This window comes from Heptranchias perlo, chromosome 20 (genome assembly GCF_035084215.1).
Source record: "Heptranchias perlo isolate sHepPer1 chromosome 20, sHepPer1.hap1, whole genome shotgun sequence".
Classification (NCBI taxonomy): domain Eukaryota; kingdom Metazoa; phylum Chordata; class Chondrichthyes; order Hexanchiformes; family Hexanchidae; genus Heptranchias; species Heptranchias perlo.
Window position 1 is genome coordinate 45,974,495 of NC_090344.1, and position 14,303 is coordinate 45,988,797.

The 14,303-nt window shown below is 44.4% G+C and overlaps 1 long non-coding RNA gene across 1 annotated transcript; it reads left to right on the forward strand.

Moving 5' to 3' along the window:
* Nucleotides 1–109: 109 nt before the first annotated feature.
* On the forward strand, nucleotides 110–13,781 carry LOC137336141 (uncharacterized). Its single transcript, XR_010966582.1, has 2 exons — nucleotides 110–188; nucleotides 10,641–13,781. It is a non-coding gene; the product is annotated as an uncharacterized lncRNA (long non-coding RNA).
* Nucleotides 13,782–14,303: the final 522 nt, after the last annotated feature.

Here is a 14,303-nt window from a genome sequence, read left to right on the forward strand (position 1 = left end):
GCGCAGTGCAATCCCCAGTGGATGAAAGGGCGGGATTGGCGCGTGCGCAGTGCGGTCTCGCTGGGCGGGGTTGGCGCGTGCGCAGTGCGGTCTCGCTGGGCGGGGTTGGCGCGTGCGCAGTGCAGTGCAGTGTTGGCGGCAGGCTGGAGCGGATGGAAGTGCGGAGGCTGAGGCCTTGAGGGGCCGAGGTGGGTTTGTTCGCACCGTGTTGGGTTGGTGGGGATGACTGGCTGTCGGTGTCCCCCCCCCCCGCCCCCACCACCACCTCCGCTCGTGTCACTCTGGGTTGTGAATAATTCCCACAGTGGTCAGCGACTGTACTGAAGTGAGGGGCCGACATGAGCCGGCCCTGGGGGCGGGAGAGGAGGAGAGGAGAGGGGGGGGGGGGATGGAAGTGATTCTCGTCGTTTCTTTGCATTTGCTGATGATCAGTTTTAAACCCCAGTAACTTTTCAGTGGGGGGGTTGCCAACTCTCCAGGATTGTCCTGGAGTCTCCAGGATTGTCCTGGAGTCTCCAGGAATTAAAGATTCATCTCCCGGATTCTGCTGTGTGCAAAACCCAGGAGAAAGAATAGTAATAGGGCCATTCGAAAAAAAATGTTCTTTGATTTTCTTTGAATATTTGATTATTAGCAATAAAGATATTGGAGGTGGGACTGGGTCGGGCAGTTGGAGGTGGGAGGTCATGTTATGAAACCTCCACGAATATGTCCCCCCAGAGTTGGCAACCCTAAATACCAATAACTTTAATGTGGAAAGACGTCCAAAAGTACCACAGAGCCCTTATCAAAAAATGGGCACTAAAATAAATGATGAAATTCACTTTCATTTTCAAAACTGGAGTTTTGGTTTCAGATTCATATTTCAGATGTATCTGGACAGTTTACTCAGAACCCAAGTGGTTGGCAGTCCAACTGACTACCAGAGGCACTTGCCCAGCACTCAGTAAAGAAATCCATGATGTGGAGATGCCGGTGATGGACTGGGGTTGACAATTGTAAACAATTTTACAATACCAAGTTGTAGTCAAACGATTTTATTTGAAATCTACAAGCTTTCGGAGGCTTCCTCCTTCCTCAGGTAAATGTCAGGAATTCCTCGAAGTCTACGCATTTATAAATCAGAGAACAATACATGGTGATTACTGACTGCCCCTGCAACTGCCCGTTGCCGAGGCAATCACCGTGTTCCGACAGAGAGGTGTCACCAACAGAACCCCCGAATATACATTCAACAAAAAAAACAAACAGGAAAAAAAAACAATTGTAAACAATTTTACAACACCGAGTTATAGTCCAACAAATTTATTTTAAATTCCACAAGCTTTCGGAGGCTTCCTCCTTCCTCAGGTGGTGTGGAAATGAAATTTTTGAATCCTTCGCATTTGAAAATCACAGAACAATGCCTGGTGATTACTGCCCGTTGCCAAGACAATCACAGTGAGCAGACAGAAAGGTGTCACCGAAAAGGTCACCGAATATACAAACCCCCCAAAAAAAAGAGAGAAGGAAGACAGTCAATGACCCGTTATATTAAAAACAGATAACATTTGTTCGCTGGTGGGGTTACGTGCAGTGTGACATGAACCCAAGATCCCGGTTGAGGCCGTCCTCATGGGTGCGGAACTTGGCCATCAATTTCTGCTCAACGATTTTGCGTTGTCGTGTGTCTCGAAGGCCGCCTTGGAGTATGCTTACCCAAAGGTCGGTGGCTGAATGTCCATGACTGCTGAAGTGTTCCCTGACAGGGAGAGAACCCTCCTGTTTGGCGATTGTTGCGCGGTGTCCGTTCATCCGTTGTCGCAGCGTCCGCATGGTCTCGCCAATGTACCATGCTCTGGGGCATCCTTTCCTGCAACGTATGAGGTAGACAACGTTGGCCGAGTCACAGGAGTATGAACCGTGCACCTGGTGGGTGGTGTCCTCTCGTGTGATGGTGGTATCTGTGTCGATGATCTGGCATGTCTTGCAGAGGTTACCGTGGCAGGGTTGTGTGGTGTTGTGGACGCTGTTCTCCTGAAAGCTAGGTAATTTGCTGCGAACGATGGTTTGTTTGAGGTTGGGTGGCTGTTTAAAGGCGAGTAGTGGAGGTGTGGGGATGGCCATAGCGAGGTGTTCGTCATCATTGATGACATGTTGAAGGCTGCGGAGAACATGGCGTAGTTTCTCCGCTCCGGGGAAGTACTGGACGACGAAGGGTACTCTGTTGGTTGCGTCCCGTGTTAGTCTTCTGAGGAGGTCTACGCGATTTTTCGCTGTGGCCCGTTGGAACTGTCGATCGATGAGTCGAGCGTCATATCCCGTTCTTACGAGGGCGTCTTTCAGCATCTGTAGGTGTCCATCGCGTTCCTCCTCGTCTGAGCAGACCCTGTGTATTCGCAGGGCCTGTCCATAGGGGATGGCCTCTTTGACGTGGTTAGGGTGGAAGCTGGAAAAGTGGAGCATCGTGAGGTTGTCTGTGGGCTTGCGGTAGAGTGAGGTGCTGAGGTGCCCGTCTTTGATGGAGATTCGTGTGTCCAAGAAAGAAACTGATTCTGAGGAGTAGTCCATGGTGAGCTTGATGGTGGGATGGAACTTGTTGATGTTATCGTGTAGTCTCTTTAGTGATTCCTCGCCGTGGGTCCATAGAAAGAAAATGTCGTCGATGTATCTGGTGTATAGTGTTGGTTGGAGGTCCTGTGCAGTGAAGAAGTCCTGCTCGAACTTGTGCATGAAAATGTTGGCGTATTGGGGTGCGAATTTGGTCCCCATGGCTGTTCCGTGTGTTTGGGTAAAGAACTGGTTATTGAAGGTGAAGACATTGTGATCCAGGATGAAGCGGATGAGTTGTAGGATGGCGTCTGGAGATTGGCTGTTGTTGGTGTTGAGTATTGATGCTGTCGCAGCGATGCCGTCATCGTGGGGGATACTGGTGTCGAGTGTTAAAAAAAACAGAGAGAGAGGCAGAAACATCCGGAAGGCAGAGAAATCCAGCAAATGACCCGTTATATTAAAAACAGATAGCTTTTGTTCGCTGGTGGGCTTACGTGTAGCGTGACATGAACCCAAGATCCCGGTTGAGGCCGTCCTCATGGGTGCGGAACTTGGCTATCAATTTCTGCTCGACAATTTTGCGTTGTCGTGTGTCTCGAAGGCCGCCTTGGAGTACGCTTACCCGAAGGTCGGTGGCTGAATGTCCCTGACTGCTGAAGTGTTCCCCGTCCAGTTAGATGGTTGATGCTTTCCCAGATTCACTTTTGCTTTTGGAAATGGAGCATTTAACCTCTGCTGATGGATGTGCCACTGACCCCTTGTGAGGGTAAAAACACGAGCACTGCTTTTCAGAATTGTTCTTTTCAAAAGGATGAATTGACCATAAAGGTTCAGCACTGCACCAAACCTTGTCCTGGCCACAGAAGGCCTGGACTGTGATAAGCACAATCAATGTTTCTACAGTTCCACAAAGTACATCGAATTGCTGTAAAATATATCTGACCTGAAAAGAAATGGCAAAGGTGACAATCTATTGCACAAAATGGTCACACAAGGTCAAAGAAATCACAAAGTGTCGTTGACTTATGTGCTTGATTGCAGGATTGCAAATGTTGCACCCCTGTTCAAAAAAAGTGGAGTGGGATAAAGCCAGCAATTACAGGCCAGTCAGTCCAACATCGGTGGTGGGGAAACTTTGAGACAGTAATCCAGGACAAAATTAATTGGTGCTTGGAAAAAGTATGGGCTAATAAATGAAAGCCAGCACAGATTTGTTAAAGGAAAATTGGGTTTGACTAACTTGATTGAGTTCTTTATGGAAGTAACAGAGGGGGTTGATGAGGGTACTGCGGTTGTGGACTTTTAAAAGGCGTTTGATAAAGTACCATATCATAAACTTGTTAGCAAAATTGAAGCCCATGGGATTAAAGGGGAAAGGGGCAAGTGGCTGTGTGGAGATGAAATTGGCTTAGGGACAGAAAGCAGTGGTGAATGGTTGTTTTTCAGACTGGAGGGAAGTGTCCAGTGGTGTTCTTCAGGGGTCAGTATTGGGACCACTGCTGTTTTTGACATAAATGACCTGGACTTGGGTGTACAGGGTGTAATTTCAAAGTTTGCAGATGACACGAAATTTGGAAATGTGGTCAACAATGTGGAGGATAGTAACAGACTTCAGGAGGACATAGACAGACTGGTGAAATGGGCAGACACATGGCAGATGAAATTTAACACACAGAAGTGTGAAGTGATACACTTTGGTAGGAAATATGAGGAGAGGCAATATAAATTAAATGGTACAATTTTAAAGGGGGTGCGAGAACATAGAGATCAATTGTTTTGATCTCAGCCATTACAGAGACCTGGTTGCAAGGTGACCAAGGTTGGGAACTAAATATTCCAGGGTATTTGACTTTTCAAAAAGACAGACAAAATGGAAAAGGAGGGGGTGCAGCCCTGATAATAAAGGATGACATAAGATCTGTAGTGAGAAAGGATTTTGGCTCAGAAGATCAGGAAGTAGAATCAGTATGGGTGGAGATTAGAAATAGCAAGGGGCAGAAAACACTGGTGGGAGTAGTTTATAGACTAACGGTAGTTAGACTGTTGGACAGAGTTTCAATCAAGAAATAAGAGGAGCTTGTAACAAAGGTAATGCAATAATTGTAGGGGACTTAAATCTTCACAGACTGGGCAAATCAAATTGTGCAAAAGTCGTTTGGAGTACAAGTTCATGGAATGCATTTGAGACAGTTTCCTAGAATAATACGTCGTGGAACCAACCAGGGAACAGGCTATTTTAAATCTTGTCTTGTTTTATGAGACAGGGTTAATTCGTAATCCCATAGTAAGGGATCCTCTGGGGAAGAGTGATCATAATATGATAGAATTTCGCATTGAGTTTGAGAGTGAAGTACCTAAGTCTGAAACTAGAGTCTTAAACTTAAAGCCAATTACATCGGTATGAGGGGCGAGTTGGCTCAGGTAAGATTGGGAAATTAGATTAAAAGATATGATGGTAGATAAGCAATGGCGAACATTTGAAGAAATATTTCATAATTCTCAATGAATATACATTCCCCTGAAAAATAAAAATTCCACAGGAAAAGTGATCCATCCGTGGCTAACTAAAGAAGTTAAGGATAGTTTTAGATTAAAAGAAGAGGCTTGTAATGTTGCCAAGAAGAGTAGTGAGCCTGAGGATTGAGAGACTTTTCGAAGCCAGCAGAAGATGACCAAAAAATTGATAGAGGGAGAAAATAGAATATGAGAGTAAACTAGCAAGAAATATAAAAACAGATTGTAAGAGCTTCTACAAGTATGTAAAAAGGAAGAGAGTATCAAAAGTAAATGTGGGTCCCTTAGAGGCTGAGACAGGAGAAATTATAATGGGGAATAAGGAGAGAGCAGAGATGTTAAACAAATATTTTGTATCTCTCTTCACAGTAGAAGACACAAAAACATACCAGAAATAGTGGGGAACCAAGGGACTAATGAAAGTGAGGAACTTAAAGTAATTAATATTAGGAAAGAAAAAGTACTGGAGAAATTAATGGGATTAAAAGTCGACAAATCCCCTGGACCTGATGGCCCACATCCTTGGGTTTTAAAAGAGGTGGCTGCAGAGATAGTGGATGCATTGGTTGTGATCTTCTAAAATTCCCTGGATGCTGGAACAGTCTCAGTGGACTGGAAGGTAGCAAATGTCACACTGCAACTCAAGAAAGGAGAGAGAGAGAAAACAGGGAACTTCGGGCCAGTTGGTCTGACATCAGTCGTCGGGAAAATGCTGGAATCCATTTTTAAGGACGTGGTAACATGGCACTTAGAAAATCATACCACACGGACTGCAGCGGTTCAAGAAGGTGGCTCACCACCACCTTCTCAAGGGCAATTAGGGATGGGCAATAAATGCCGGCCTCGCTAGCAACGCCCACATCCCATGAACGAATAGAAAAAAATATGATTAGGCAGAGTCAACATGGTTTTATGAAAAGGAAATCGTATTTGACAAATCTGTTCATTTTTTGAGGATGTAATTAGCAGGGTAGATAAAGGTGTTGACCGGAAGTCACCGGTTAACGGTTTTGGCTTAGTACACAGAGGAATACACAGAGGAAGAGTCAATTCTCTCAATTCTCAATATTAACGTTATTAGATCATGTACATACCGCTTATACGTCTGGTTCGATATAATGTGGAGATGCCGGTGATGGACTGGGGTGGACAAATGTAAGGAATCTTACAACACCAGGTTATAGTCCAACAAATTTATTTTAAAATCACAAGCTTTCGGAGACGAGCATTCATTCATCTGACGAAGGAGATAATCTCCGAAAGCTTGTGATTTTAAAATAAATTTGTTGGACTATAACCTGGTGTTGTAAGATTCATTACATTAGTTAGATATAGGCATGCAGTTTACACAGTTTTATACTCAAACTGGGATTTAAACGCACACCCACTAGGTTTATATATAAACCTAGTCTATAAACCTTTATATATAAAAGAAAAAGGGTGGCTAAGGCAAACGTAGGTCCTTCAGAGGATGAGACCGGGAAATTAATGGTGGGAAACATGGAGATGGCAAAAATGCTGAACAAATATTTTGTTTCAGTCTTTACGGTAGAGGACACTAAGAATATCCCAACACTGGACAAACAGGGGGCTCGAGGGGGGAGGAGCTAAATACGATTAAAATCACTAAGGAATTGGTACTCAGTAAATTGATGGGACTCGAGGCGGATAAATCCCCTGGACCTGATGGCTTACATCCTAGGGTCTTGAGGGAAGTGGCAGTAGGGATTGTGGATGCTTTGGTAATTTTCCAAAATTCTCTGGACTCGGCAAAGGTCCCGGCAGATTGGAAAACTGCCAATGTAACACCCTTATTTAAAAAGGGTAGTCGGCAGAAGGCTGGAAATTATAGACCAGTTAGCTTAACATCTGTGGTGGGTAAAATTTTGGAGTCTATTATTAAGGAGACAGTAGCAGAACATTTGGATAAACATAATTTAATAGGACAAAGCCAGCATGGCTTTACGAAGGGGAAGTCATGTCTGACAAATTTGCTTGAGTTCTTTGAGGATATAACGTACAGGGTGGATAAAGGGGAACCAGTGGACGTAGTGTATTTGGACTTCCAGAAGGCATTCGACAAGGTGCCACATAAAAGATTATTGCTCAAGATAAAGAATCACTGGATTGGGGGTAATATTCTGGCATGGGTGGAGGATTGGTTATCTAACAGGAAGCAGCGAGTTGGGATAAATGGTACATTCTCGGGCTGGCAACCTGTAGCCAGTGGTGTTCCGCAGGGGTCGGTGCTGGGTCCCCAACTCTTTACAATCTATATTAACGATTTGGAGGAGGGGACCGAGTGTAACATATCAAAGTTAGCAGATGATACAAAGATTGGAGGGAAAGTAGAGAGTGAGGAGGACATAAAAAACCTACAAGGGGATATAGACAGGCTGGGTGAGTGGGCGGAGATTTGGCAGATGCAATACAATATTGGAAAATGTGAGGTTATGCACTATGGCAGGAAAAATCAGAGAGCAAGTTATTATCTTAATGGCAAGCAACTGGAAAGTACTGCAGTACAAAGGGATCTGGGGGTCCTAGTGCAAGAAAATCAAAAAGTTAGTTTGCAGGTGCAGCAGGTGATCAAGAAGGCCAACGGAATGTTGGCTTTTATTGCTCGGGGGATAGAATCTAAAAACAGGGAGGTATTGCTGCAGTTATATAGGGTATTGGTGAGACCACACCTGGAATACTGCATACAGTTTTGGTGTCCATACTTAAGAAAAGACATACTTGCTCTCGAGGCAGTACAAAGAAGGTTCACTCGGTTAATCCCAGGGATGAGGGGGTGGACATATGAGGAGAGGTTGAGTAGATTGGAACTGTACTCATTGGAGTTCAGAAGAATGAGAGGCGATCTTATTGAAACATATAAGATTGTGAAGGGGCTTGATCGGGTGGATGCGGTAAGGATGTTCCCAAGGATGGATGAAACTAGAACTAGGGGGCATAATCTTAGAATAAGGGGCTGCTCTTTCAAAACTGAGATGAGGAGAAACTTCTTCACTCAGAGGGTAGTAGGTCTGTGGAATTTGCTGCCCCAGGAAGCTGTGGAAGCTACATCATTAAATAAATTTAAAACAGAAATCGACAGTTTCCGAGAAGTAAAGGGAATTAGGGGTTACGGGGAGCGGGCAGGAAATTGGACATGAATTTAGATTTGAGGTTTGGATCAGATCAGCCATGATCTTATTGAATGGCGAAGCAGGCTCGAGGGGCCGATTGGCCGACTCCTGCTCCTATTTCTTATGTTTCCCTGACTAACACTCCCTGAGTATTAAGATTTAAACGCACACCCACTAGGTTTCTCTGACCAACACTCCATGAGTGGTCACAGAATAGAAAGGATATTATATTACCCGGAAAGGAGAGATAACGCTGGCCAGGCAATTCGCTCTCTCACTCTCGACGTTGTCTCTACGTCCCTGACGTAGGGTCCCTACTTCCACAATGGTTAGTCTCCGGAGTCTCCCTCACAAACAAACTGGGACCAAGCCTGCAATTCTTCAGTTTTATTCCCAAGTCTGTCTTTTCGAATGATGCTGTCTTCTCTGGTTGGCTAAAAGTTGCTGGAGTGGTCGGTGTCATCCCCTGATTGGCTCTGTTCCAAGGGGCTAGGTAGCATCACCTCAATACTCCTTTCCTAAATAAGGATTGGTGTCTCATCACAGCTCCTTTGTCCCTCTAAGAAGCGGAACGAATTCAAACCGGTTCTGGCCAGTTCAGACCAGTGACTGAACTCCAGGTCAACTTAGTTCAAAAGTCAGTGTCTTTGTTAGCACTTCGAATTAACCTCAATAGGTTTCTGCAGCCTCTGGCCAACAAAGGGGAACCAATGGATGTAGTATATTTGGATTTTCAAAAGGCATTTGATAAGGTAACACATGAAAAGTTGTTACACAAGATAAGGGCTCATAGGGTTGGGGGTAATATATTGGCATGGATAGAGGATTGGTTATCGGACAGAAAACAGTGTAGGAATAAACGGGTCATTTTCAGGTTGGCAGGCTGTTACTAGTGGTGTGCCACAAGGATCAGTGCTGGGGCCTCAGTTACTTGCAATCTATATTAATGACTTAGATGAAGGGATTGAGTGTAATGTATCCAAGTTTTCTGACGGTACAAAGATGGGTGGGAAAGTAAGCTGAGAGGAGGAAACAGAGTCTGCAAAGGCAGGTTAATCAGGTTAGGTGAGTTGGCGAGCAGTTGGAGGACAATGTGGGTAAATGTGAAATTATCTATTTTGGTCGGAAGAATAGAAAAGCAGAATATTTTTTTAAATGGTGAGAAAGAATTAAATGTTGGTGTTCAGAGGGATTTGGGTGTCCTCGGAAACGAAGCACAGAAAGTTAACATGCAGGCACAGCAAGCAATTAGGAAGGCAAATGGTATTTTGGCCTTTATTGCAAGGGGGTTGGAGTACAAGAGTAAGGAAGTCTTGCTGTGATTGTACAGGGCTTTGGTGAAACACATGGAGTGCTGTGGACAGTTTTGGTCTCCTTACCAAAGGAAGGATATACTTGCCTCAGAGGCAGTGCAACAAAGGTTCACTAGATTGATTCTTGGGTTGAGAGGGTTGTCCTGTGAGGAGAGATTGAGTAGAATTGGCCTATGCCCACTGGAGTTTAGAAGAATGAGAGGTAATCTCAATGAAACATATATTCTGAGAGGGATTGACAGGGTAGATGCTGAGGCTGTTTCTCTGGCTGGAGAGTCTCGAACTGGGGGGGCATAGTCTCAGGATGAGGGATCGGCCATTGAGGACTGAGATGAGGAGAAATTTCTTCTCAGAGGGTTGTGAATCTTTGGCATTCTCTACCCCAGAGGGCTGGCGATGTTTAGTCATTGAGTACATACAAGGTTGAGATAGATAGACTTTTGGACTCTAAGGGAATTAAGGGATATGGAGATTGGGCGGGAAACTGGAGTTAAGGTCGCATATCTGCCATAATCTTATTGAAAGGTGGAGCAGGCTCGAGGGGCCGTACATGCACTCCCAGGTTCTTATGACCTGGGGGTGTATGTGCACAAATCTTTGAAGGTGGCAGTTCAAGTTGAGAAGGCTGTGAAAAAGCACATGAGATCCTTGGCTTTATTGATGGAGGCAAAACCTTTATAAAACACTGGTTCGGCCCCAGCTGGAGTATTGTGGCCAATTCTGGGCACTGCACTTCAGGAAGGATGTCAAGGCCTCAGACAGGTTGCAGAAGAGATTTAGTAGAATAGTACCAGGGATGAAGGACTTCAGTTATGTAGAGAGACTGGAGAAGCCAGGGTTGTTCTCCTTCGAGCAGAGAAGGTTCAGAGGAGATTTGATAGGCGTATTCAAAATAATGAACGGTTTTAATAGTGAATAAGCAGAATCTGTTTCCAGTGGCAGAAGGCTAAGTCACAAGAGGACACAGATTTATGATAGTTGGCAAAAAGATGAGATGAGTATGTATAAAGTTTCATGCTGTAGTTGCTTTTTTATTGGATTTTCTTAACTTTTTTGAGAATATGCCAAGCCTTGACATGTTAAGGAGTAGTGATGTATGTGAGCAAAGGTGGAGGATGCAATAACCCAAATGGTTTCCTTTCTCTTGTAGGTTTTTAAAGCGGAGTCTGGATTGATAGGGCCTTTGCTGGAACTGTGAAACTTCTTGGCAGCCTGAAAATGGACTGAAGCTCCAGCAGTTCATTCAGCAATTTTCCTGTTGAAGTACAAAGTGTAAACAGTTCTACTTTTTCAGTCGATTCAGTCAGACTCCCAAGTTTATTTCTGGATTTGTGGCATCGACCCATCACCTCTTCAATCAGCCCTCAGAGAGAGAGGAGACCAACTTCCAACAGAGTGGGCTTTTCCATACCTTCTAGTGTGGGCTGAATTTAAACCTGGGCTGTTCTCCCCTTCCTGTTTGATGGATGGACCCATCATTGTGGCTGAAGGACAAGTTAGGACAGATGTGGCTTCTCACCCTGCATCATGGATGGCTGGCCATCAACACCAATCACAAACTGGAAGCTCTTGCCTCAATCTGTCTTCAGGAAATTCTTGAAGTTTATGTATAACTCGGACAAAAAAGAACGGAGTTTTGTTTGTGTAAATGGAAAAACCAGAACTCATTTTGTTCTGAATTCACTGGTTATATATGATTTTGTATTGGTCAGATGGATTTTGTTGCCTTGTACTGCTTCAGTGCTTGAATAAAGTGAGGTGAGTTCTCAGTTTGTAAACCCAACCCTCAGTGCCTGTCCCTAATGGAAATAATGAAGCTGAAAGCTCAGCTCTGGTCCTCTTCAGTTTGTGCTGAATTTGCATCCTTGAGAATTGGGACTGATGAATCAAGGTCACAGGGTAACCAGTGCGCAGCTTGTTAAAGGATGGACGAGGTCAGTGATTTTAGTGTTTCTGCTTATTTAAAACTGGTTTTATAATCCCACTCATCCCTTCTCTCGAAGGGAGCAACTCACGTTGGGTGGACATTTCCACAAATCCAAATCTTTGGTCCCTTGCCCAAGTTGAGCCTCCTTCGTATATAAGCTGAACCAGTGAATGTCGATTTCAATGGGGGGGGGGGGGATTGTGGGGGAGGAGGCATTCTAGCCAAGACTTCAATTTTAATTTAATAAAAACTGAATTTTTAAATTTAATTTATCTTTCTGTCTCTTTTATCTCTGCCTTTTAATCATACCCTGTCTTTATTTTGCTTTCTCCAACTGATTCTACACTTGAATTCACTGTTGCAGCTTCCACTTCCTGGTTCTGACTGCGCGGCTTGTCAAGGATGCTTCAAGCTGATTGGTTGAGGGGAGAGAGTGATCCTTTCCCTGCTCTCACAGCTGACAGAAGCCCAGGAAAGACTGCTGCACTTTTTGCAGCTCACCATTGAAGCAAGTTGGTGCCCAGTGGGTGTGATTGGTTTTGGGGTGAGTTCATAACTGAAGAGCGGAGGTCGAGGTTCGTTCGCTGCTCAGCTCATTTCACGCATAGCTAGTTGCAAAGCTTCAGATGTGTACATAAATATTTATAAGGGTACTTCTCCAATGGCTTATCTCATAGTTTGAGGTCTAAAGCATGACTGATGCTCAGCTGCCAACCAAGTCTGTCTCTTTAGGGCCTGTTGAAGAACTGCCAGTGGAGAAGTGGTATGAACTGGTTATAGAATCATAGAAAGTTATGGCACAGAGGGAGGCCATTCGGCCCATCGTGTCCATGCTGGCCGAAAAAGAGCTATCCAGCGTAATCCCACTTTCCAGCACTTGGTCCGTAGCCCTGTAGGTTACGGCACTTCAAGTGCACATCCAAGTACTTTTTAAATGAGTTGAGGGTTTCTGCCTCTCCCACCCTTTCAGGCAGTGAGTTCCAGACCTCCACCACCCTCTGGATGAAAAAAATTCTCCTCAGCTCCCCTCCAATCCTTCTACCAATTACTTTAAATCTATGCATCCTGGTCACTGAACCCTCTGCTAAGGGAAATAGGTCCTCTCTATCTGGTCCTGTCATAATTTTATATCTTTCAATTAAATCTCCCCTCAGCCTCCTTTGTTCCAAAGAAAACAACCCCAGCCTTTCCAATCTTTTCTCATTGCTAAAATTCTCCAGCCCTGGCAACATCCTCGTAAATGTCCTCTGTACCCTCTCTCGTGCAATCACATCTTTCCTGTAATGTTGAATCCAGGTCATAGTTGCTTCTAAATCATTGAAATTAATCAGAGAGCAGTTGTAACTGCTTGTAAATTTCAGGCACCAGTGACTGGCTTTCTTTGCATCTGTAACTGTCATGAATCCCCAAGATGTGGGTGAATATAATACAGAGCAGCCTGCTCTTCACTGAATGATTTGAAATGGAGAACTGAAGATTGAATAATGCCATGTTACTCCTGTGTGTTTACAATACAACTGAATCAATCCTGAAAATAATAATCTAGCATTTTTCGTCCCATTATGCTTCACGGATGCCTGAACCTTTAACAGTTTTAGACTGGAATAAGATGAACTCCCCTTTCTGTGTGCATACAGTTCCCTTGCAGCATCATCACTTGGGTAAGGTAGGCTGGCATCAGTGGGAATGGTTCAGTTGGTAAATGCAGCACATGGTGGTGTGGTGGTTTATGGCAACAGGTGCAGCAAACCTCCTGTGGGTGAGAATGCATACGTAGTGCCCCTTTAATGAAAATGCCTACGTGGCAAAGGAGCAGAATGCAATATGGTTAGGCAAGGGTTAATTAATTGGTAGCTGAGGTTGGAACAGTGGGCCCCCCTTCCAGGCCACATGTTTGCGTAGTCAGCAGGCCTGCATTGTCTCATCAATGTAGGAGTCTTTGATGTGATTCAAGGACTGGTCTGAATGTCTCCATGTTTATGGCAGATCAATATAGGTAACGAGCTTAGCCAAAGTTGAAAGACATTCCAGGTTGGGAGATAAGGAACAGAAGGAACAGGGAAGAACATTCCAAGTTGGAAGGTGAGGAAGTATCCCCTTTGATGTCTAACAGCAGCATGATCAGCACATGGACGATTTATGATTGGCCGGAAATAATGTAACCTCGCATGGCAACCTCTGCCCGGCTTATGATTGGTGTTGACCCTCGTTAAGTATGTTCCAACCCTATTGATTAGTATAAAAACGTGTGGATTTCTGTATGTTGTTGTTCTTGCTCTGCCAGCATGGAGGGACTCTATCAGGAGTCCAAATCAATGCTGCAGACTAAGAACCCTGCTATTAAAGATGTGTTGAACTTTAAAATGTATTCGACTTCAGTTTTTACTGAACCAGACTGAGGGGAAAGAATCCGGATCGTCATGGGCACCACATGCTGAATGTCCTCTTCATCACATTGTCTGCAGTTCACAAGAAAAAGGTTGTTCAGCCAATCTTAGTTCATCCATACAGTGTAACCTTAAAATCCTTCCTTTGCGGCATCCAATTGTTTCTTAAACAATTCTGGGGTTTCACCTCCACGACTCTAGTTGGATATCGTTCCACGTGTTGTGTGACGAGCTTCCTGATATCAGTCCTAAATGTGTCTTTGACCAGTTTCAACATTTGGCCCCTTGTCCTGCTCTCAATTTAATTTTTTAGATTCAGCTTTTCGATACCATTCATTCAATCTTATATAGCTCAAAAAGATCACCTCACAAGATACCTTATTTAAAGGTTGAAAAGCCCAAATCTCTCCAGTCTTTTCCTGTAAGTCAGACCTTTGACACTCGGGATCAGTCTTGTGACTCTTTGCTTTGCTTCCAGTGTTTGAATGTGTCTCAGTGA